The 26967-nt window shown below is 39.9% G+C and overlaps 1 protein-coding gene across 1 annotated transcript in view; it reads left to right on the forward strand.

Annotated features, from left to right (window-relative positions):
* The first annotated feature begins 15205 nt into the window (after positions 1 to 15205).
* The window catches only part of ephb2b (eph receptor B2b), a 152298-nt gene continuing 140536 nt past the window's right edge, over positions 15206 to 26967 (forward strand). The window contains exon 1 of the mRNA XM_039797737.1: positions 15206 to 15380. The gene's annotated coding sequence lies outside the window, so the exon portion shown is untranslated. The remainder of the gene's footprint in view (positions 15381 to 26967) is intronic.

The raw sequence follows: 26967 nt of genomic DNA on the forward strand, positions 1-26967 counted from the left end.
ATTTTATGTTATGTTTTCAAAGCATTTTGTGTTTTGAAATGCAATATAAAAAAATGTGTACCCTTGACCCCTTTACACCCATGATATTAGAAGAGACAATGTAAAGTTTTAAGCTTACTGTGCTTGATGGCTTTTGTTGCCTTTATTAGATAGGAAAGCTTAAGACAGGAAAGTGGGAGAGAGAGGGGCGTGACATGTAGCAATGGGATGCGGGTTGAAATCGAATGCCGGCCGCTGCGATAAGGACCGAGCCTTAGTACGTGGGGCGAGCTCTCAACCAGGTGAGTTGCCAGGGTGCCCTGACATCACCAGATCAAACAAGATGAACCAGATGACTGACATGTTTTGACAGAAATACATGTTGTTAAGTGTAACAGGATGAGAAAGGCCAATAACATTGTATGTGACCACACCCCCCCCCCCTGGCATCACATTTTAAACTACTGCCATCTACGCGTCGTTTCTGCCTACCCCTTCTGACCAAGAACAGATCCAAATTCTCTTTCGTACCACAAGCCATAAAAGCTTTAAATCAGTCAGAATAAGCTAGTCGTCCGGCTGGCCTGATCATACACAAGGGTGTATAGTGTATTGTAGTGTGTGATGTATATTTGTCATGTCTTGTCTGTCGGTGTCTGATGCAAGGAGTATTTGTTTGTGTCATATGTCTGATGTCTTGTCATAAAGTGCATTGCGATTGTGCCGCAAACCCAACTGCCCCACGGGGACAATAAAGTTATCTACTACTACTACTGTCTGTCTACTGTCAGGAGCTGACATTAAAAAGCCAAATGTTAAATATTGTTGGAAGCCAGAACAAAAAGTGAAAAATAAGGCAATTTCACAGAAGATATTTTTACTTGTAACAGTAGGAAAAGCACAGGTGTAAATATTGAAACAACAATGGCTGAACTCCATTCAGCTGTTTCAGTTTCAGGGTCCTGGTATTGGGCCTAAGCAGACGTTGTGATGTGTCATTATAAACAGTCCTGCTTTCTTCTAAGAACACTTCAAGAATGAAATGTGTGGTGACATGTCTTTGCCACTAGATGGCAATAGTGCTCCACTCTAAACATCACTTCACTGACGCAGCAGCACTGACCAGCTCACGTGAAGTTTTGAGTGACTAAAATACATTGGACTGGTTTACATCGCCATGTTTTTGGCATATACAAGATAAAATAAGAGTACAGTGTGTGACAGAAAGCTTGCGTGAGGAATTACCATGAGACTGTATAATAAATATGCTGCTAATCTCCCGTTGTATACTGTTGACTGTCACATGTTTTCCAGCAGAGAGCAAAACACTATTAAAGTAAATAACACTGGCTTGTGTTGCATCTTGGCCTCCCCCTCTCTTGTTTAATTTGATCTTCGTATGCCAAGTCTCTTTCCAACAGTTGCCACCAACACAAAACCCACAAGACTTTCCATCCCTGATACAAAATTGCAATCAAGTCAGGTCCCTGGGGGAAAAGCCGGGGTGCAGCGCCTCGGTTTCTGATGTTCTGTGGATGGCAACAAAATGTTGTGCTGCCTGCCAGCATGTCAAGCCAGGAGCATTAGAGAGGGAAAAGTGGAAAATTAACTGGTGCCAATTGCCAGAACGCTCACGTGATTGCAACACATAAGAGCGACGGTGAGGACGGTTTAGCACGAGGCACATTCCAGCAAATGCACTGACATGTGACACTCGATTTCAGTATCACACAGATGTCCTCGATGTGTTTCTTTTTGACTTTTTTGAAACCCAACAAACTATGTAAAATCCACTCAGCACAAAGAAGGTCAGATAGCATGACAAACAATTACAGTGAGTCTCAAGGCTGCTATTAAGAGGGGGGAAATCTACTCTAATGCATTCAAAAATGTATTAACATCAAACAAACAACATTTTTTGGACAAATGATCAGTGGTCAGACAAAGACAAATCTGCTACATAAAAAAGCCAGAGATAACCAATTTTCCTAACAGCAGTAGCATCATTAGACCAAAATGCAATGCAGTTATGTGTGTCTCAGTCAGCTAAAACAACTCCTGCTAATCTAACCACACATTCACTTCTGCTACCACTTTCTTCAGCTTGTCACAAGCACGCTGAAGGAAGCACAAGGGGTAGGGGGGCACATCACTTTTAAATTATTATAATTATCTACTTAAAGGTCCTATGACATGGTGCTCTTTGGATGCTATTATATAGGCCTTAGTGGCCTCTAATACTGTATCTGTAGTCTCTTTCCTGAAATTCAGCCTTGGTGCAGAATTACAGCCACTAGAGCCAGTCCCACAATGAGCTTTCCTTAGTATGTGCCATTTCTGTGTCTGTAGCTATTGAGGAGGAGAGAAGGCGGGGCAAGGTGGAGGGTGGGGGTCTGGCCTTGACCAACTGCCACTTTGCTCGTTTGAAAGCCATGATGTCTCTCTCTTTCTCATGGGCTGGCCAAATTCTCTGGGCGGGCAAAACAGAGAAAGGGAAGGTAACCTTTCCCCTTATGACCTCATAAGGAGCAAGATTCCAGATCGGCCCATCTGAGCTTTCATTTTCTCAAAGGCAGAGCAGGATACCCAGGGCTCGGTTTACACCTATCACCATTTCTAGCCACTGGGGGACCACAGGCAGGCTGGGGGAATGCATATTAATGCTGAAAGACCTCATAAAGTGAATTTTTCATGCCATGGGACCTTTTAGGAAAATATAGCAAATCAAACCAAAATGGTTAAAGCCGTGAAATAGCATGTGTGGCACGCAGTCAGACCTGTGAGCTTAATCTTCCTGACAACATGTCAGGAAACCAGTCGAATAGTCAAAATAATTATGTTCTAACACTTTTTGAACTTGATGGAAAACATCATTAGATCAAGGAAAGGTGTGAAGGAGAATTCATAAGGATTTAGGGAAAGACAACCGCGGGGCACAGAGAATCAGACTGCACTTAAACTAGCTGCGTCGCTTTTAAATTTTGCTGCCGCAAGGAATTGTCGGAAGGCATTATCTCCTTTTCCTCGGTAAAGGGTGTTTGGAGGTGCTTCTCACTTCCCTTAAATTGCAACCCCGGCTCCTCCACTTGCCTCCCTTCCTCGAGTCTTAGTCCGTCCCTTCGACGAAGCATGGGAGAGATGCGAGAAAATCATGGGAGGATAGAGGAAACAAGGAAATGTGTTTCCAGAGGGATGAGACGTCCTTTCCTGTAAAGCATGCTGTGAATTCGTCAGCTGTCACAGCTCCTCAGAGCTAAGAGAGCTTTGAGACGGCCTTCACAAAGGAGGGACAGAACAACGTCCGGTTCAGCCGAGGAGATATCAAATAAGGGAGGTGAGAAGCACCTCGAGTGTACCATATGTTAAATGAGATAAGAAAAGAAGCATTAAAGTCCCTTTTCTTAGCATTTAGAGAATTAGACCAGCTGTTATTATGGCTGCCACTTACTACATACTTAGGAACCCTCCAAAGCAAAAAAGACTAGCTGGCTAGTCCACACAGCATTCCGGGATGGTAGAAAAAAGTGCTCTGGTTTATTGGCATTTTCTTAGCCTCGGGAAGGAACTTGTTTTGGAACATGTGTACTTTCAAAGGTTGTTTTAGTTGTGAAACAGAAAACTCAGATTGGACAGATAGACTAGCTAGCTGTCTGGATTTACCCTGCAGAGATCTGAGGAGCAGTTAACCATAGTCCTCAGAAATCCACCAGAGTTTAGAATTCCAACACAAAGAAAGCGGAAGGTGACGGACTTCCGGCCTAAAAAGAGTGACATCCGGCGGAATTTCCGGCGGCACCTGAACAATCCCGGAAATGGAACGTCGTCGATATAGTAAAACTGCAGCCCTACTCAACAGCTTCATGCAGGGCTGTGGGTCTGAAGGCCCAGACACACAGAGCCGACGGCCAAACGTCGGCAGAAAAGGCAGTTGGGCTGATCAGTCTCTCCAAATTGGTCAAAAAAGTGGCTCGGAACACACCAAAGCGAAAGCGACAAGACGTAATACGTCTCCATAACAGCAGGCGGCGCTAATCTGTATTGTCGCCCAAAAATGAAAACTGGCAGCTGATTGGACGAACATGTCACGTGGGTCTTGTTTCTCCGGAAATTCATCATCAGTCATGGCAGCTTGTTCAGAATACGATCTCATATTGTACTGAAATAGTTCACCGAAACCTGTTTCTGAAAACATTTTAAGCGAGAAATAGGCCATGTAGTTGCTGAATCTGTCTTCATGTCAGATCAACAAAGGTCAGTTTAAAAGATTTTCGTCAGATTTTGAGAGACTCTAGTCACGCTCATAGCGGAATGAGCATGACTAGAGTCTCTCAAAATCTGATGAAAATCTCCGGGTTAGCACTCTACCAATCAGATGGGTCATTTGAGTCTGACTGCCGGCAGTGCCCGCCCCGCCGATTATACATGTTATATGATATATATGTCAAATCGGACAAATGAAGGACGACGGCCCCTCGGACGGACGACGGCACGGAACACACCAAACAGACTCACAGTCACTGACCTCGCCAGACTGTCCAACGGACGATTATCGGCTTTGTGTGTCCGGGCCTTAAGACTATTTATGAAGGTCTGATGCTATTTGATGCTGATTTAACTTTCTTGTTTATAAGAAATGTCATGTCATGTCCTCTGCACTGAACAATTGGATGTTTAGCAACAACTCCTGAAGATTGATCACCAGACCTCTCCTCATGAGAAACACGTTAACTCTTCATGAGAAACACGTTGAACTCTACCGTAAAGTTATCTTTAGATTTGGAAAGAACAATAAACTGCTTGTTGCCTGGCAGGGTCTTGAGTTGCTCTGGTCTTGCTCTTAGTCTTTGTCCCAGTTTCTTTCTACATTTCCCACACATTCTGCATTATCATGCATAAATTGAAGGAGCCTACGGGATTAAATTTCCCTGGAATTGTACACAACATCATGTGACAAATTAAATTGATTGAAATTGATTAATTTAGTGAGCAGTAAATTCAGATTGTCCCAGTATTGGAATTTTGAGGGCATAAAGCATTACAAATTACACTAAAAAATTATGGAGGATAAGAGTAGGGCACTTTATGAAATAAATTCAGACTCAGCCTAATAAGTATACTTGTTCTCTGAATTGACTTGTACTTGACTATAGCCCTGGCCCTAGCTGTGCTGTCATGTAATAACGCTTACCCACCAGTGGTACAGTACAGCATAATGTGTAACACTGAGTCAATCATAAGACCTTTAGAAACCACTCAATGGGAGATCCTCAAATTATGTAATAATGAACATTTCTAAGGCTGAGACACACAGTCAGCTGTCTGCTCTCTGGATCTAAAGGTTCACGCCTGTGGCCACAGACAAGCCGAGCCCACTGCAAACATGGCATAAACAAGGAGCCCCTTTTTGTTCACCTCCATGGAGCCTGCTCATGATTGTGTGAATCCTCCTCTTTCATTGGTTTTCTCCTGACCCCTGACCTATTTTCACTCCAGAGCACAGAGAAGGGCATCTGGACGCAGCGTTCCCACTAAGAGCAACTCAAACACAGCCGTCTATGTAGGTCAGCAAATTGCCCTCAGTGTCACTTGTGCAAACCATAAACAGATGGAGGATGCGTGTGTTTGTGTGTGTGTGTGTGTGTGTGTGTGTGTGTGTACGTGTGTGTGCTTGTGCGTGGGTGGGTGGGTGGGTGGGTGGTTTCGTACAAGAGTACAACTAACTAATCCCTAATTGATGTGCATTTCATGGTATGTCACTGCACTGGGGGAAAATTCCATCTGTTGCCAATACTTCTTCATGCTTCATGCTTCTTCAGCCATTCATATGGTTTGTATAATTATTTGCATTACATGATGTTCGTGCTAATAAATGGCTTTTTATATTATTGGATGCTCCTTAAAGCCCTCATGTTTATACCCCAAGTGTGCCCAGAACATGAAACAACATGCAAAGTGGAATCATTTCTGGGTCTAAACGTTAATTTGTACAAAAAGCATATTAGAGACCTTAGGTTGAAGTTAAGATATTTTTGACCACTAGGAGGCAAAAGAATCCAAAACAAACTCCTCAAAAGAAATCTTGACATAGGTTACCAATGGCTTACATCATTTTGTTTTATTATGTATGCAAATACATGAAGGAATGACAATAAAGGGAAATCTTGAATCTTACCCACTCCTTTTCAGAAAATTTGTTGGAAAATAAAGGACTAAAGCTGCATAGAGCTGCAGACAGTGGTGTTGAGTCTCAGGGGGATTGGAAGCATGGAATCATGTAATTCAGAGTTAAATCGTTCAGAGTTAGTATCAGAAGATATTGGTAAATATCAAAATATGATCTTCATCGGCTTTTGCATGAGTGTAATGCTGCAGGCTACACACATAGGAGCTGAAAGGTCATTCAATGTACATCTCTGTGCCTGCCCCATCCCAATGCCAACCTGCTGTCGATTGTCATTGACACAGCTTAATAACTGTGGGTGACCCATTGATCAGCCTCTACCAAGAAAAGCGAACAACGGCTGTCTCTCATTATTTTGCACTGTAGAGGAGAGGTATCGGGTTCATCTAGTTTGACACAGATTTAGCAGGCAGCAGTGCCTCGAGGGGTGGTAAGCATCGATGCTTCCTTGCTTCAGCTAACATGGGAGAGTTCAGAGGACCAAACTCTACATTCTACATGACCCCAGCGTGAAACTCCCGATCTAGCCAGCCATGGCTTATGGTAAGGCTCGAAGCTGGGGAAGCACCACACACACACACACACACACACACACACACACACACACACACACACACACACACACACACACACACACACACACATACACACATACACACACACACACACACACACACACACACACACACACACACTTTACTTTGGCCATTTTGAAATATAACCTCGATATATTTGTGAATTGAAATATTTTCTCTTTTCTCTTTGAGAATAAGCCACTGAATCTTTCCAACACAAAGTATATTTATTGTTAATACTTTGTTTCAACCTTTTCCCCCCATGGGATCACTAGACATCATTTTATATCAAACACACATCTTTTTAACAATACATATTCCAGTAACACATATACAAGGCCAAGACAAAATGTCAATTATAAAAACTAAAAGAAATGCTGCAAGCCTGAACTTCATCTTAATACAGTTTTTTTCCAACTGCTTACACACGTTTTCAAAACTATGTCTCCTTTTTTCAAAACTCTACACACAATTCCCAAAACTGCACACACAAAATGCTAAATGCCTCACATCTCCTTCAAAATGAAACATTGCATTCAAAATACCATAAACACATCTCAAAATGAAGCATTTGCATCAATTGGCAAACACTTTTTTCATAATAGTACATTTTTGGATATACCATGTACACACTGTTGTTCTAAATCTAAAGCTCTTTTGTCTCTCATAGGCTTATATCTACATTTACAATGTTCTAGAGAGAAAGGGGGCGGATTGTATGCACTCTGTGCAAAACAAAGTCATTAGAAATAGTCATTAGATAGTTGCATGCAGTCTGGATGCCACTGTAAAGCTACTCAAGATGGGCTTCTCTCATGGTCAATCCGTGGTTGATCACATGATGAATAACTGTGGCCCTGATCTCATCAGAGATGGCTCTCCCTTCTGCCTCTTCTTCCCTCCTCCTCATCCTCCTCGTTGTTGTCCCCTGTCTCTCCCTCCTCCTCCCCTTGCTTTCTGTCTATTGTTGGCATCCATTGTTCAAAACAGGTCATCTGACCTTTGACCTATGTATAGGCCTATACTAAAGCAGTGATTGGTTAGTGTTCAGTTATGACATAATGTGTTTGCAAATGTGAGGAGTGTGTGTGCCCTGGTGAGTAAGTGTAGCATTTTGATTGGTTGTGTTTAGAAAAGGAAAGCAAGTCACTTCCTGTTAGATTTTTGTGTCTTAGGTAGAGAATTGTGTGTAATGTTTTGAAGAAAGTGTTTTATGCAATTGAAAACTGAGCGAAAGGCTGAGAAATAGTTTATGGTTTTGGAGATTTGCTGTGTAGTTTTGCACTTTGAGTGAGAGGTTTAAAAAATTGTGTGACATGAAAAGATTTTGTGTGTAAGCAGTTTGAAAAAACTGTAAATGGCTTTTATTTATAAGTAACCAGTTAACTTAAATTATAGGATCTAATATCATCCCCTCATGCAGTTCTAACACAGTTTAATCAGTTTGTAATTTTAAAGCTGTTAAAACTTCCATTTCAACTGCACCGAAAGGAGCATGTTATTATTGTATTTTCCATGTTATTATTGTATTTCCCCTCTTACCACAGTCCACAGAATATAAACCCATAAACCACCTGTGTCCATGTAGTCACATCAGGAAGCACCTGAGGCTTTACAGTAAGTGACAGGTGCGTGAAGACCTGCAAATTCTCTTACACTCTGCTCACCTCCCATCTCCTGCCGCACAGAGATATGTTTCCTCGTCTGCAGGTCTTCACACCAACCGCAGTTGTCAATGTCCCTTGTGGTATCAGGAATGGCAGCGTGTTGACAGCGATTGATTTTAATGTCAGCAGCTTCGCAGCATCCTCCTGTGGAAGAAAAAGACCATTCGAGGAGAGCCACTTAGTGAACAGAGAAGAGCTTTAAAGTGCCCATATTATGAAAAAAACACTTTTTCTGGGATTTGGGGTGTTCTTTTGTATCTCTGGTGCTTCCACACACATACAAACTTTGAACTCTGAATGTGTCCTGCCTTTAGTCTCTTGGTGAGCTGGTCAAAATTGGCCCGGCTTGTGACGTCACAATCCGAAACAAACTGGCTTACCACAACCGTTAGCTCGTAGCGTTAGCGTTAGCATGCTACCTCGTTCTCAATAGCAAAGCACTGCTACAACACACACAAGTTCACCATAAACTACAAAAGAACTACTTACATGTGAGCCCTCATTTAGAAGTCTCCCAGCTAATCCTGCCTTGTAAGTGACCGAAGTTGGAGAAACAGCCTTTCTTTTACTGTCTCTAGAGTTATATAGCTGACATGATCTACATCTGAGCTACTGTGCATGTGCAGTGCAATCAAAGATAGTACAGAAGAAGAAGAAGAAGAAAAGAGGTCTCACTCTGTAGCTAAAACAGAAACCAGGTGAAAAGACGATCTGCAGCAGTGAGAGAGAGCTGTGCAGTACAACAACAATATGGTGTTTTTTGAAAATTAAACCATGTAAACCTATTCTGGTACAACCTTAAAATACAGTTATGAACCTGAAAATGAGCATAATATGGGCGCTTTAAAGGTCCCATGGCATGAAAATGTCATTTTATGAGGTTTTTTAACATTAATATGCGTCCCCCCAGCCTGCCTATGGTCCCCCAGTGGCTAGAAATGGCGATAGGTGTAAACCGAGCCCTGGGTATCCTGCTCTGCCTTTGAGAAAATGAAAGCTCAGATGGGCCGATCTGGAATCTGCTCCTTATGACGTCATAAGGGGCAAGGTTACCTCCCCTTTCTCTGATTTGCCCGCCCAGAGAATTCGGCCCGCCCATGAGAAAGAGAGAGACATCATGGCTTACGACAAGCAAACCAAAAGGGTTAAAGCAAAGTGGCAGTTGGTCAAGTCCACACCCACACCCTCCACCTTAGGGCCCTTTATATGGAGAGCTTGGTCAACTAGGGAATCGAATGTTCTTAGCTATCCCGTTATGTGATTGGTTCCGAGGTGGTCACGTGTTTCGTGGACTCCATGTTTGATACCAACATTCATCTGATTCCCATTGACATAGTACAGGGAATAGTGGAATTTTTTTAATAAATTATTTTAAAAAATGACATAAATCACTGAAAAAAATGCCCAACTGTTGCTCATTTGGCAGCAATAAAAGACAGGGAAGCGGCAAAAAGTCCCCCCCGTGAACCAAAAAGGTGAAAAGTATGGGAGCTGTTCATTATTGTAGATATGATATGATAACAAATTACATAGGACAAATATAGTAATACCATCATTAATGTGTACCATGCTGTCAAAAAAGTTCAAACACTGCTTTAGAAATGAATGAAGTTTGAAGTTAGCCTTATGCTAGCGTTAGCTTTTTTGCTAGCACTCGATGTACCTAAATGCTTGTGATCTTGCCATAATCATATGGCTTTTGGTTTCGAACAAAATTTCTTAATAATATTGGAGGGAAAGTGAAACATAGCTTGGAAGGGGATGTTGTTCGGCTTTTCACAAGTTCAGACAGCTAGCTAACGCTACGCCAACTTTTGCTAACGTTAGCGCAACAGCGTTAGCCTAGCCTGCTAGGTAAATATTACGACTGCCTTCAGAGGTTCCTATATCTACGTCCATGTTGTCAATATAAGACCTGTAGCGTTAGTGCTCCTTTTGTACCATAATTTTATTGAATGAAATATTGAGCTTTGCTCCTCTGAGATGGGTGGGCTTTTGTTACGTTACTCACAAAGCTAGCTATAGTTAGCCTGTATGCTAGCAGACAATAGAAAGGTAAACACTGCTCAGACACTTATTAGGCGACGTGGTCACTCACTACAATGGGCATTTTTACGATATAGAAGGTAAATATACACTGGAATATTTCCGTAAGGGCCTTTAACATATTGACAAACGTTGATGATAACATGTACAATACAGGCCAAAAGTTTGGACACACCTTCTCATTCAATGCGTTTTCTTTATTTTCATGACTGAAGGCATCACAACTATGAATGAACACATATGGAATTATGTACCTAACAAAAAAGTGTGAAATAACTGAAAACATGTCTTATATTTTAGATTCCTCAAAGTAGCCACCCTTTGCTTTTTTGATAGCGCTGCAAACCCTTGGTGTTCTCTCAATGAGCTTCATGAGGTAGTCACCTGAAATGGTTTTACCTTCACAGGTGTGCCTTGTCAGAGTTAATTAGTGGAATTTTTTCCTTATTAATGGGGTTGGGACCATCAGTTGTGTTGTGCAGAAGTCAGGTTGATACACAGCCGACAGCCCTATTGGACAACTGTTAGAATTCATATTATGGCAAGAACCAATCAGCTAAGTAAAGAGAAACGAGTTACTTTAACAAATGAAGGTCAGTCAGTCCGGAAAATTGTGAAAACTTTGAATGTGTCCCCAAGTGCAGTTGCAAAAACCATCAAGGGCGACAACGAAACTGGCTCACATGAGGACCACCCCAGGAAAGGAAGACCAAGAGTCACCTCTGCTGCTGAGGATAAGTTCATCCGAGTCACCAGCCTCAGAAATCGAAAGTTAACAGCAGCTCAGATTAGAGACCAGATGAATGCCACACAGAGTTCTAGCAGCAGACACATCTCTAGAACAACTGTAAAGAGGAGACTGCGCGAATCAGGCCTTCATGGTCAAGTAGCTGCTAGGAAACCACTGCTAAGGAGAGGCAACAAGCAGAAGAGATTTGTTTGGGCCAAGAAACACAAGGAATGGACATTAGACCAGTGGTAATCTGTGCTTTGGTCTGATGAGTCCAAATTTGAGATTTTTCGTTCCAACTGCCGTGTCTTTGTGCGACGCTTAAAAAGGTGAATGGATGGATTCTACATGCCTGGTTCCCACCGTGAAGCATGGAGGAGGAGGTGTGATGGTGTGGGGGTGCTTTGCTGGTGACACTCCCCCCGCCCCCTCTCTCCTCCTCAATAGCATTTAAAGCTACAGACACAGAAATGGCACATCCTAAGGTAAGCTCATTGTGGGACTGGCTCTAGTGGCTGTAATTCTGCACCAAGGCTGAATTTTAGGAAAGAGACTTCATATACAGTATTAGGGGACCACTAAGGCCTATATAAAAGCATCCAAAAAGCAGCATGTCATAGGACCTTTAATCTCAGAAATCCCATTGTAACTAAGGGCTTTTTCAAGAAAGTCTGTTGTTGAAAATGAAACTCTAGTTAACAAGTTAAAAGAGTTCACATTACTTCATTTTTACTGTATTTAAATAACCATCATTGCAACAATATTTTGCAGCTAATATTGTACAACAAATAGTAATGTAATGAATTTCTTGTTCATGCCACATTTTTCTTGAAGGTGCTTATTTTTGTTTTAGTACATGGGCAAAAATGACTGAATGAAGCTTGACAGGCCTGCAGTGCTTAGTTACTGTTGCTATGATTGGACAAATTTCTGTTCAGGTTTTCGTAAACGGTCAATTAGGTTTACATTACATGCTAATTCAAGGGCATAAACATTGGTATTGCATTGTAATGGTGAAAAAATATAAATTACATTCATTTTACACAAGTGTAATATATCAAAGAACTATGTAGGCTATTTTGCATTTCAGGTAAATGTCAAAAGTCTAGCTCAAAATGGCAAAATGTTCCAACATTTTATATATATTATACATATCACAGCCTCATATTGTGTTGAATAACCATCTTGTTTGGTTACACATCCTTGCTGGATCCTGGGAGCTCCCTTACTCTCAATAATACATGAGTTTGACTGTGTGTGTGTGTGTGTGTGTGTGTGAGCGTGTGTGTGTGTGCATACGTGTGTGTGTGTGCGTGTGTGTGCATATGCGTGTGTACCAGCAGTAGCAGATGATGCTGCAGGTTTTTGTCCCACCACGTGACTGTAATCGGCGTGGTGTGAACCTCACAAACTTTTGGGGCTGAAGCCGTTAACAACCCTCCTAAAAAGACACCCAACCACATCAGATTCACCTCATGACTATTATCCGTGTTTTATATGCTAAATCACCAAAGTGCAAACGGCTAGTCTACTGAACAAGTAATGACTTTGACTATTTTAATATATTGACTTAGAAATGCCTAGTAGCTATTTGATTAAGATGTTTGTTTAAAGAAGCTGTAGGTAGGCTTGCGAAGATCCAGGACTTAGCCAAAAAATTTGAAAATGAACAACTTTTCAGTCCCTCCCCCCCCTTTCTTGAAAATTAAACCATGTTAACCTATTCTGATATAACCTTTTAATACAATTATGAACCTGAACATGAGTGTAATATGAGCACTTTAAAGAATGAGGAAAATGATTTTCAGAAGGTGAAAAAGACGTACCAGCACGTAGGTGGCTAGATGGCTGAAAACAATTTGAGCATAACTACCCAGAAATCATTAACTTTGACGTCCATAAACTGTAGCCTAAATAACAAGTATTTGCAAATGTTACCTAAAAGTACGAGAGGGGCAAAACATCTAAACAGTCACTGAGGCATTTTTTACGCCTTTATAAAGTACCATAAGGAAAAAAATAAACTACAAATACTACTTTAAGTCCTACCTCTATAACTAGCACCTGCTACTATAGGCTATTTCCTATAGCTTTCAGCCACCAGTGCATTGTTGAGCAGCAATTCAGTTGGGTGGAGAGAAAGAAATATCGCACCATTTTTGGGATTTGACAGGACTTGTATTTACTTTCATGGAAGTCAGTCCGTCTCATGTTTTTACTTTACAGATGTCTGCCATATTGTTTTGGTGCCTCAAGTTGCTAAGAAGTTTGTCTTCCATTCAATGACTTTTTTATTTTCAACATACCTTATATAACACATTCTATAAATGCCTAAATGTAGGAGTCGAAGTTCCAAATTACATTTAGGCAGCTCTTGTTACTGTTACAATGTAACTTCTTTTGTGTAGGCCTACTTGTATTTTTCATTAAATATAAGTATTGTACATAAATTTCAATTTGAATTCATTACAGAGTCAAAACAAAAGATGAAAAAGTCATGCTAACCTGTGTGAGAATTAAAGAAAGGAAAGGAGCCAACACTTGTACCTACACCCGTCGCTATGGGCGGGCCATAGGGGGCCGGGCCCGCCACCAAAAATGCCTGTGCCCCCCCACTTGAGGCACAGACCTCTTAAAAAAATTACTTTAATTTTATATTATCATAGTTGCTAATTTTGTGTTGCATTAATGTTGCATTCTTTATCATTGAAACATTAAAAATATAAATAAACAATGGTGTGATTTTTGTTTGATTGATGGGAATCTACACTGCAACAGCCTATCACGGCCTTACTAAAAAGAAAGTTAGGCTACGACGTACGTGTGGCCTTACGTCAGTGTAGCCGCTCAACAGTTACCGCACATTTTTGAAAGCTGGATGAGTTTCGCCGGCTTACTCGCTTCAGTTCGTCATGGATATCCGTTAAGTGGTTGAAAAGCCCACCAACATTCTCCTCTGCCAAACTGGATACGACACCACGCCTCCTGATGTTGTCGTTGGAGAAGGAGCCCCTGGACGACAGTCTGAGCCTGATGCTAGTAGCTCCGCGGAGCCCGACCCTGGCCGGCAGGACGACCTGCAGGTCAAGTGCAACTGCGACTGGGGCGCCATTTGGGCCACAACTAACTGTTGAATCAGGGGGTGTGACGGACAAACCCAAACAGGTTGTGTTGAGGAAATATCCAGTCAAAATGTTTGGTTAAAAAAACCCCGATAATTTTCCTCTAGTTGGTATTTGAACAGGGACTGGCTTGCGTAGGCTACTCGGTGGAAAAGGACTCCGCATTTTGTTATGCCTGCAGGAAATTCACATCTGTATCATCGGACGCGACCTTCTTCATTAAGGGGTTTAAGATTTACAGACAAGGGCTTAAATAAGCATGCAGCTTCAAATGACAGGAGGGACTGAAGAGAGGACATGCTGCCTCCACTCAAAGTACCGGTAGGTTCAAAGTCTCTGTGCGCGCGCGCGCGTGTGTGCGCGCGTGCGTGTGTGTCTCATGGCACATGCATAGCAATGCATATCCTTCTGTTGACTGCTTTAAAATGCAATGTTTGAGAGATGCTTCTGGTGTTACATCTAATATGTTGTATAGTCAAGTGTTTTATGGATATTCATAACATTGCTTCTATGTAATGTGTTGTAGGCTATATAGGCTACCTGGTCATATTGCTGTTGGTTATGTTTAACGTGATGATTACGTGCGAATAGTATAACAAGAGTATATGATTATTATAAATATACGTACTGTACGCTAATAATAATTGTGCCCCCCTTAAGACTGAGGTCTGGCGACGGGTCTGCCTAGTTTAAAAAAAAAAGAAAAAAAAAAGAGGTTGCATCTAACCTAATAACGGTAATCACTGGTTTATAAGTCATTCTCCACCCGGCTAGCATGTTTGTTGACACAAATCAAACGTACCCACGTGAAAAAACAGGTGCATGCTGGGTGTGGCTAACATGCTAAATACCAAAATGCAAATGGTGGATTTCTGCGTTCACTGAGGAACTTTCTGCTGTTTTGTCTGTCAGGCTATAACTGCAGAGCCTCTTTCAGCTTACAGTAACATGTTTGAAAACTTTGAGGAGTAGAGTGGGACAGAGAGGTTTAGTGGACCGGTTAGTTTATGCTTTGAGAATGAAGGAGCAGAAAGGTTGAACCTGGAGCAGATTGAGAAGGACAGAATGACGTTCAGACAGGTGAGAACAATTCAAACTCATTCAATAACGACGTTTCCTGTCAATGTAGCGTTGCGTAGACTAGATTTAGGCCTACACATGAAAAAACAGTGCATCCCTCCTTTTGCTTTTGTTAGTCTGTGGCTGCCATCACGGTGCAGTTTATATTATTTAGACAGCTCCATATTGTCTGTCTTGGCAATGTTTCATTCTGCTGTTAATTCTATAAAAACTGTCAGGTTATTTAATTTATATAGCTTACCAATGCTTGTTGCACCCAACATGGTGTTCACATACTTTTTTATTTATTGTTGATTTTTGTGTATACTGTAATTGTTTCAGTTTTGTCCCTTTTCCGGTTAATTCTTATTGCATTGCATTTTTATAATTGATAATCAGTTGTAAGCACAGGCTGCAAATGTCCACTTAGCCTATAGAAATGGAACATAGGCCTACAGTATTTTAACAGAACTACTTTTTTACTCTTATCAAAGTACATTTTTAGCTAGCTAGCTATGCTTTCTGGTGGAACCATGGATACATGATATTTTATGAACTGGATACCAGATTCCGTTCATAAAATCTGCAAAGGTGTCAAAAGTATTCACATTCATTACTCAGGTAGAAGTATAGATACTAGGATTTAAAAAGACTTCTGTAGAAGTTGAAGTATCAACTCAAGCTTTTTACTCAAGTAAAAGTGTAAAAGTACTGGTTTCAAAACTACTTAAACTATAAAAGTGAAAGTAATTTAAGGGGAAAAAAATATCAATATGCTTTTTCGTATTAGACGTCGATTTTTAGAAACAATTAGCTCGTGGTACTTTGTTGCGCAGAGCTTGCAGCGCATTAGAAAGGAGTTGTTTTTGCATCCAACCATTTCGAAAAATTCTTGTGTAGAAGGGTTGGCTGGGCTTCCTGGCTACCAACCTCCTCGCTGGTGCTTGGTTGGGACATTTTGCTCGAGTCTCTGCCCCGGACATCTTTGTACTAAACTACATTTGTCTGCTATTTCCTTGCTAGAGTGTGATGTGATTTGTGTCATGTGCAGGTGCGATGGATCGCGTATAAACCAATAGGGTGTCGGAATGGTATATGTTTATACTTCTCATCCAACCACAATCAAATTCACTCTATTCGGATGACTTGATTTTATCTGGATATTTTTATTTATTTATTTATTTTTTTAACGATGACAAGCCGGAATGAAAACAAGCCAAACGGAAATAGGAGTAATGAGGCTATTTTTAAAATGTAAGTAGAAAGTACAGATAATTGCGTGAAAATGTAAGGAATAGAAGTAAAAAGTCTGCTGTAAAATAATTACTCCAGTAAAGTATAAATACCCAGAAGTTCTACTTAAGTAAGGTAACAAAGTATTTGTACTTAGTTACTTGGCACCTCTGAAAATCTGGCACCCTTTCATTGCAATGAAAGTTGTTGACCCAGCACATTACAGTACAGTACAGTGGTCCATCCATGGGTAAAGGCAAGGCTAAGATTGGTTCATGCACACAAGAAGGACATGAGTATCAGTCATATGGAAAACTTTATTAGCATGTATTCACAGTCTTTGGTGCTTTTCCTGGTTCCTGTGAGAGTAAGCAAAAGACTAGTATCACACAAATCTAATTTTGCTTTAATGTAGCTTACTGTAGAGGTGCTAAGAATTTTGAGACCCACTTTAGACAATATTTTAAGAGTAGCTGGCTTCATGTGTAAATACATTGTAGATGCTGATGTCTGATTGATTCCATATGGGGCTTACAGAAGTGTGCCCAGTGGACAGACAGTTTTTGAAGATGGTGGTATAGTGGCGTATCCCCTGAGCACCCTTGGAGGAAACTTGGTGTACAGTACTAACTTCTCATTGGTTTGCCCTTTCGCCTCTCTCCCCCTCCTTCTTCCGAGATCACTGTCTATATCCGGGCCGGCATCCTGAGTGGAGCACGCTCTCATGTTCCAGATATTAAATTACTCATGAAATATTTGCTCGGCCTTCAGGGTCTGCTGCAGCTTGCTTCGAAACCTCCACTTAGCCCCTGAAATGTCCCGGAGTGCAGGCTTGTGTCACCTCTACGAGGAAAGTCAATTTTTCCAATTTAGAAACGGGACATTAAAGGACATTTCAAATTGCATTAGGCTCTGAGTTCCGCTCTTGTCACCTTTTTCTTCCTCCTTTCCCGCCGTATACCTCTTCCTTGCATTCAGACGGGGGAGACTGCTTGCCTAAAACAAGCAGTCTGAGAGGTTGAACATTGCATGGTTCAGTAATAAGGTCTGATCACTTACGCTGTGTGCACTTGACTGTATCAGAAAGTTCCATCAAGCTCGGTGAACCTTGAAGACATTTTAAAGATACAGCCGCAGAGTTCGGAAGGACAGCATGGCATTTAAAAACTATCTAGAGTCTAAATAGTCTAGATTCTAGTCTGATGTGTTATTATAAAACCTGGTGGCTACTGGCTATAAACAACATGTCTCTGTTTTTTTCTTTTAATGTATTAAACTATAGTTTAAGTCATATTGAAACTAGACAATTTATCCAGTCAGCATAGCAGTATCGTGCCAACAGAATTACATTTATATATAACACAAAGCCCAAATCTAATAATAATATCACAAAATTGTAGATAAGTATATAACAGATACAACTTAAATAACACCATGTAAAACAAATAGACAAAATAAATGCAAATGACTTGAGTAAATAAGTAAAAATCTGTTATATCTTATCTGTTATAATATAAAATGTAATATTCAAATTTAAACAAAAACAACTTACCTTACAACTAACACAAATATTCCACTAAATTTGAATATTACATTTTATATTATAAGCTGTGTGTGTGTGTGTGTGTGTGTGTGTGTGTGTGTGTGTGTGTGTGTGTGTGTGTGTGTGTGTGTGTGTGTGTGTGTGTGTGTGTGTGTGTGTGTGTGTGTGTGTGTGTGTGGAATTATTGTTGTGTAAGCAGACGTCAAGTCCGGTGAGCATAGCTTCAACAGAAAGCCACACAAAAAATGACAGGTTCAATTCCCACTGGAAACTGCAAACTCACACAAAAAAACATTCACTATGTTGAATAACTTTCAAAATACACTGTAGAGATACTCCACGAAAGAATACAAATATGCAAGTGAAGTAAAATGCCAATCCAGACTGGATACATTTAAATAATTTTATTTACACCTGCGAGTACTTTACTCAAATATTTCAAGATGTGTAAAATTATATTTGCGTCTCTGGTCCAACCATTTAAATCTAATATGTTCCTAAGAGCTCCAACAAACATCGTCAAAATGTGCAAACTGAATTTGCACGTGGATAATAAGTCATATTATGTTTACATTACATTTTTGTTGTTAATATCCATTACAGTTCTGTATTTTCAAAACTTGGAAGCAATAAGAAGCAAGGTGAAAGCAATGATAAACGCATTGATGTAATTCCTCTGACCTACGCAAAGCGTTCCCATATGGCCACCGACGGCCTCACGAGTGTGGCTGCGCCTCCACAAGGGGAAAAAAGGTGAGAATCCAGTCACCCGTGATTATTACCAGCTCACTCATGAAATCGCCAACCACGGGCCAGTGATGGAGAGATAGTCAAGAGATCAGGAGCTGTTTCTATCAGATTGAGGCTGAGCTTGCACACAGAGCGCTGCATTGTTTAGCTTCACCGCCTGACAAACACCAAGATTCCATTTTTTTTTTTTGTGTCAACAATGTGAAAGAAAGCAGGAATGCAAATGTTGGACACCAACGTCATTCCTGTCTTACTTACTTTACTTGTTACTTTAAATTCAAACGCATTAAATATTCATATTCCACTGAGAAGCTTTTCCAGACTTTCATCTCCTCCAGCATTGTGTTTATTACATCCAGATTAGATTCAGTGTTTTCATCAGTGTGCAGCAGCCTATGTGCACACCAAGGTGAATCATGAGTGTTTGTGAGAATTACAAGAAAGTAAAAAAATTTTTTTTTTTTATTTTCGGTGGCATGCCTGCAGAAAATTAATGTTTCCCATAAACATATCAAGATTTTATTAATGCATAACTGAGTGTTAAGAATTTAGATGATCCAGACCATGAAGCTGACTTGACCTAAAATAGGATTTAACAGCTTTCTGAACCTCAGAAAATGGGAGCTTCTATTAAGCTCCCACTCTGCTGAATGTGTGTGTATCTGGAAACCCTTTACAAAAAGCACATAAAACTCTAAGGCCCTTCTGAGGTTGGCTATCCGCACTATCCCAATACTCGAGAAACATGGCGTATAAATCATTCAAATCATATCTGTGTTTCTGGTGCATTGCCGCAGGCTTCTGAGTCTCACATCCTGGAAAAAGTGCTTCCCCCAGAGTTTCTCACACTGATGACTGTGTGAAGTTGGAATTATAAAGTTACATCTGTCTACAGAGACGTTTGTCTATACTATGTTTTAAGAACTTCTGCATTAAAATTTCCCTCTTCATTTGAGTATAGGCACATTCTGAAATGTATTTTTTCCCCCACTAAATTGCGTCCAGAGACCCCCAGGCCATTTTTAACAGCTTTTTAAAAAAAACATACCTTTTACATTGTTTTATCAACTTGATACCTTTTTAGAATTGCTCATAAACATAATATCTGTGATTGGCATTGATGGACCTTTTTATGCAGCACCACTCCAAAATCCCAAATAATTTGGGAACTTTTTATAACAGGCAGTTAGACCCCTCTGGGGTCTGCTTAAACCCAACAATAAGTAAAATCAAGCATCATCACCATGTAGCCTATACGTAACATGTTCATTTCATCTTCTTCTATGAATGACATTTTGTATAGCCGTTATATACGTTAAACATGACACATTTCCGTTATTTCTGTTGTGTTGCCTACACTTTTCTACATGTTGTGTTGGAATAAGGTCAGAAGAATAAAGTAAAATAATTTTGTGAAGAGGAAAGAAATGTTGATTTTGCTGTGCTTTTTACACCTACAACAGTGGAATCTGTACAACCCCCAACAATGACAAAAGCAAACAAAAATGCAAGGTTACAGTAAATATAATTACATTTTTATAAATTAATATACATTGTTATAGTTTTCATTTTTACACATTCATTTATTTGAATACCTGGAAACTGAAATCTAGATATACTGTAGGGTAAAGAAAAATAGTTTTGTATGAAAATCTCGAATTTTATATATATATATATATATATATATATAAAATTCGAGATTTTCATACATTTTTTTTTTTTTTTTTAATAGATTTGACAATTATTGGAAAAAGCATTAGAATAGTGAGTAATGTTTGTTACATCATTATGTAGGGCCCTTAATGATGACGCTTTATGCTTAGCAGCGTATCATAGGATCCTAAGATATTTTTGCTCTTTGCTGATAGACATAAACATGCCTGTGTGTTGACATACACATTTAATGGGTCAATTCATGAATTTGCCATAAACACAGCCATTATCATACAGTTGAGTCTCCTGATAAGATAAGCCACAGTGTGCACCAGCTTTCCAGTATAATTTATGACCCACAAGTCAAGCCAGATTAGGCCTGATTGGATCGCTGGTGCCATATGTGACCTACAATCTGTGCTCCGCTTAGGAGGGTCAGGGACCTCCCTGGGCAAAGGTTGCCATGGGAACGACCTCTGGATGCTCTGCTTTGCACTTTGCAGCCCTCGCACATCTTAAGGCAGAATTATCCGGGATTTCTTTATGTCAGGGCCACATTCTTCTGCTCTATTTCCTCACTCTGCTCTTCAGTTTCAGCTCCCTCTGTTTCCTCTTCACACACATGCACGCACGCACGCACGCACGCACACACACCAAGACGGTGACGTTTACACGCAGAGACATTTGAACAGTTGCATGCATGCTGACACATACATGTATATGCATGCAAAGCCACAAACGCACAGGACAGAGTAGACACACTCCCATCCATGCAAACACACATGGTATACACAAACACATATTTGCACTCTGACTCTTGATCAAACCAGAATGTTCAGCCAACGGACATTTCTGTATAGTGGCTTGTTGAATGTTTCATTTCTTGTAGTATCAACACATATTTAACTCTTATGCTACCTTCTTCTTTTCAGGCCATTTTAAGTCATTTATAACTAGATTTATTAAATGACATTCTTTTCTAGTTTTGGCAAGTCAACTCAGCTGAACATCATCTGAGGATCCTTAAGCCTCCAGACAAAATCTGGTCAGTGGTGACAAATTTGTGCTAGCCTGCAAAGACAGACTTTAGCCACAAGCTATTGGGATTGGAAAGTTACCATGTCTGATGATCTGCAGGGAAAATGTTAACCCTTGTTGGGGATTAGGAAGGTACAGATTCAGGCAATTCATCAAAGATGTTTTATCAATATTAATAACGTTATGAATATGTGTATTCATAACTTTACCAAAGTGACAATCAAAACGGGGCACCGCCCTGGAATCAGGGACCAATAACTGAACTGTGAAAACAGTCTCATGGGTGGTGTTCTCTTTGAAAATACAGATCTTAATTAAATTTGATTAATTTATCTCATATTTATAAAGTGAACGGGAAGGGTGAAATTCGAGCACTGACCTGTTCAACCAGCTGTTACTACCACATATACACAAATAATCACAAACAACTGCTTTTTAAAGTATAATATAATTTATTTAACTTCCAAATGATTAATTGGCAATCAATAGTTCTTCAATCGATAAACCTGTTTACTTGTTACAACTACAACAAAGGCAAAAACAAGCAAACGTGGTTTGTGTGTGTGTCCCATGTGGGTCCCATGGAAAAATGCACTTCTTTTCTTAAGTCTACTGAGATACAATCAGAAAGAGATCTTGTTGCAAAGTCATTATATTGCAGTGAATACGAGAGAAAATAGAATTGGATTCCCCCCATTCCTCTCCCTCTCCTTCATCTCAGGTTTGAGGTTACAAATACAGAGGAAATACATGAAGAGGCAATATCCCTCAGCAGCAACCAAGTTAAATTAACCATTTTGTACGCTTTCCAACAGTTAAAGCAACTACATCTAGATCCCATGCAGTCATTAAATGGCTGCAGGATTTTTATTAGCTCTTTATTGAACGGTGCACGTGTGAAATACCTGTACAGTAGTTTATACTGTGCTCATAGTTTATACTGTGCTCGTATACAATCATGTACACAACATGGCTTGAGAAGTACTCGTGTAAAGACATACAGTAAGCTGTAACTGTGGTAATATAATGCTACAGCATCAGCGAGTCTAAACTATTTCTCATACAATTCACAAACTAAATAGGAAATTACCGTAACTCTTGTGATAATCTGACTTGCAAACACATGGCATGAATCTCAGGTTTCACCAAGTCAAATTTAAGACTTTCTAAAGACCTTTTTAAGGCCATTATGCATGAGATTTAAGACTTCTATCACAACGTAAAACGACAAAAACACATCAGATGTCAGAGTTAGGAAACCTCACCTGAAACAATTCCCAGATTTCCTCATTCGCATTATAGAACTGGTGTCTAGTCACCGTGTGGAGGACCCAGAGCACCTCCGCTCTTAGTGTTGGCTCTGATCCAAAAGTGACACCGACACACAACACTGGCTTTAACCAAGCCCTAAATTCATTTTTTTTCAAGCCAAGCATAGCTAAACTTGCACTTCCCCATAGCTAAAGAATAGAATCAGGTTTATGTCTATGATACAATCTGAAAAAGACTCGCGCCAATGACATGGAAGCTGATTGACTGCAATATAAGTTGCATGTTGGTCTCATTTGTAATACAGCATATTATATTTGGACTACCGAAAGAAAGAACTACACGGAACACCACGGAATCACAAAAGAAAAAACACATTCTCAAGCATTTTAATGAGAATTAGAGGTAAAGCGTTACGTAGACGTAGGAAAATTAAGACCTGTTTAAAATGATTTAAGACCTAGAACACAATACTAATAATAATTTAAGGCCTAAAATTTTAATTTTGAAACATAGAATTCCAAACAAGCAACGGCTGGTCCCTATAACCAAATGGCATGATTGATATCTCCTCATGAAATGTACATGACAGCAACACACTGTGCAGTTTAAAAGGGGTAACATTAAAAAAGAAATACAATAAAAATATATTCTTGAGAACTGTGCCGCTGTACAAAACTTAATAGACTATCACCACAATGCAGGTACAGTATGCAAACAGCACGTTAAAGATTGCATAGAAAGATAAAAACACGAAGGACGGCAACTTGAGCCATTCAATAAAATGTATTATGGGGTGCAACAGCGTTTCAGAGAATGGCCTCCTTGCACACTGAACACGGATGAAAAACACTTACAACCATTATGTACAGTATACTGTGTGCCCGGGTAACCTCAGTCGGTGTGCATGTGCGTGTGTGCATGTGTGTGTGTGTGTGTGTGTGTGTGTGTGTGTGTGTCAGACCATAAACATGCTAGACATGTTGGCACAATAATGTTTATAGAAGGAGTCAAGTTGCCACCCTGAACAGTTTTTTTGCTTTCTGTAGGCAATCTTATATTTCCAAGGACAGAGGACGGCTTCAGTGGTCTGCCAATATAGCCAAGTCCAACCTCATCAAATCTTTTCACCCATACAACCCTGTAACTCAAGCACAAGATGCTTTTTCAATAAATACATTTTTTAGAACATTAGATTTCACTTGCATTAGCTCTACCGAACTGACTCCTCTCATCACCCACTTGCTGTGATGATATAAAGACTTTAAACAACTGATTGTAACATCTCTGTCATCTTAATAAGTAGTGTTGGTGTTCATATCAATCACTGGGAAACACCTCTCTCCTTGGAATAAAAAAAAAAAAAAAAAAAAAAGAAATGCTATGTTGTCATGCCAACAATTCTCACAGAATAAATCATTGATCAGGTTTTCACTCATTTCCCTGAATGCTTTGGAAGTAATTGAACTTGTGTTTTGAGATTTATCTAGTTTAATAACATAATTGAATCCATGTAAATAAGACCCTAACAGTTACCTGCCTATGGGAAGCACACAGTGCCTCTTGTAAAAGGTATTACTGAAGTAGGGCTGCACGATAGGAGAAAAATATGCCATATGCCATAACGTTGTTGAATATCGCGATAACTGTATTACTGGTGTACTATTACTTATTCTGCTAAAATACAACAAATTGCTTGTTGAATTTAAAACAAATGAAAGGAAATCATTTTTAACATTCTTTTATTGAACAAATTGAACATTGAGTTGAACATAAAGGAAGAAAATATCAGAAAATATGGCAGTTACATTTTAATTAGCCATTTTCTACTGATATTTTCTTTCAACACAAAAAAATCTGAGTGTCTATCGCGATATGTTGCAGCCTTTTATTATATATATATATATATATATATATATATATATATATATATATATATATATATATATATATATATATATATATATAGAGCAGCCCTGTACTGCAGCACTGGAGAGTAAACTTAACACTGGGCCACTGACACATTGAGAGCTGGAGTGAAAAGTCAAAGTTCAGATACTCAAGACGCTACGAGGACTTTCTAATCCCACCTGGTTACTTATTTTAAGGTTATTCACAGTGGACTTGTTTAGGGATTTTGGTTTGCCAAGCAGGTCAACATGGGTAGTGGTGGCGGGTTTCAGAGGGCTTAACCAACAACTCTACACCAGTTCCAGTAAGCCAGTCGAGCTGGGTCACGATGAAAGACTCTGTTCCCACAAAAAAAAAGAAGGGAAAAAAAACGTCCAGAGTGACGGGCGAAGAAAGAGGAATCCTCTTAGTGGTAATATCCTGTTGTGCACCTCCATCTGTTGCTCAGTCTAGATGGAGAGAGAAAAAGATCAGGAGGAGCACCACATACTGTATTCTGGCTTTGAGACCTGGTGAAGTCATTTTTCCATCCAACCCTTTTTATAACGTGAGTTTAACTTATAGAGACAGATGTGGCTCTTTGCAATGCCCAAACAACATTTTTGTACTACTAATTTATGTCATTGTTATGAGATAAGATATGTTAAATTAAACATAAGATCATTTATTTATAATCTTTTAATCACAAAATCTTTTATTGAGTCATGCCAATGCTTAACACAAGCTCATACATTACAGTTCTGAGCATTACATCAACAAAGTAAGAGAAAAGAATAATGGTAATAAGTAAAGTAACCTAATCCAAGTAGCATATATAGTATCTTATTCTTTTATTTTAAAATGTATTATTTTTTTAAGATAATTTTTTGGCCGAAGAGTAAACATATATACATATGTACACACACACTGTAATCCTAATAATCCCCCTAAAATTTTTACTAACTGTATCAGTAATCTGATTGCGTCTTTTTTTTCTGTCAGTTTAACAAAATGGTTACCTTTTTTGTATCCTAAATATGTAACGTTGTTCCATGTATTCGGTTAATCCCCAAGCCTGTGTACAAGCGTCCACTTATGATAAACATTATATAGGAACAGCAGGAGGATTTATAATGCTGCCATCCATTGATGAAGCATTACCTTTCTGATTTTGACAATGAGCCTTTCCATTTGAAGAAAACTAGATCCCCATACCATTGTGTTATAGTACTGCTTTTTCTTGGGTCCAATCAAATACTTCACATTTTCTCCCTAACAGAAATAATTTATCTCGCAGCTTAGATTTGTGGAAGTCTGAAACTCCTTGTCGAAATAAAAACTGCTGAAGATCATTACAAAAGAGGCTTTAAACTCTGTACTTATCTAATGACCCCCAAAGCAACGGAAGTTCCCAACAGGGAAGATTTAGATGAACCCACACATGGAAAGGCTGTCCGTTTCTATTCTAACAACACAGCTCAGCTATCCACATCACAGGCCAACGCCTTGAACACATGCAGACCGAAAAGCAAACCACAGCGACAACGGCGCGCAGCATCAACACACAGCGGCTGATTTATGTAAACGGTTCATATCAATTAGTAGAGAGCTTAGAGGGGATGTTAGCATTTTAAAACCAACGCCATGATTGATGACTGCCATTTCATCAAGGCATTCATTTCGTCATGACTGTCAGCTGAATCACTTTTTACTGGGCCTCTGTTTTATGGCAATAGTGCTTGGATTTATTATGATGATAAAAAGTGTTGTCTGCCCTCCGACAGCCGCGCGCCATTCAAACACAATTCTCTTTAAGTATCCTGAAAGCCCGTGGCCCGCCATAAACCAAAGAAGACACTGATCTCAGTCTTCACCTCACCTCATTTGTCAGGGAAAACACGAGTTAGTGCTTGGAAATGTGTGCGATTTCATTCTAAAGACTTGAAAGGGAAGGACTTCAGTGCAAGCGTCCCCTTTCAGGTCCCTGCAGTATACCAGTGAAAGTTCTGCAGTGTCTGTAAAGTTCACTTAACAAGAAAGTAAATTAAATCCTGCCAAGGCTTTTGGTCTATTTAATTAAAGCTGGAGCAACTTAGTGGGATTGAATTAAATTTTTGGCAGGGGTAAACCAATACGCTGGGGTGGTGGTTGGAGTGGAGTGGGGCGGGGTGGCGTGCAGTAGACTATTCACGAAAGATAAGCAGTGAGCCCATCTTTTTTTCAGCTTCATTG

Source organism: Perca fluviatilis, chromosome 4 (genome assembly GCF_010015445.1).
Source record: "Perca fluviatilis chromosome 4, GENO_Pfluv_1.0, whole genome shotgun sequence".
NCBI lineage: Eukaryota > Metazoa > Chordata > Actinopteri > Perciformes > Percidae > Perca > Perca fluviatilis.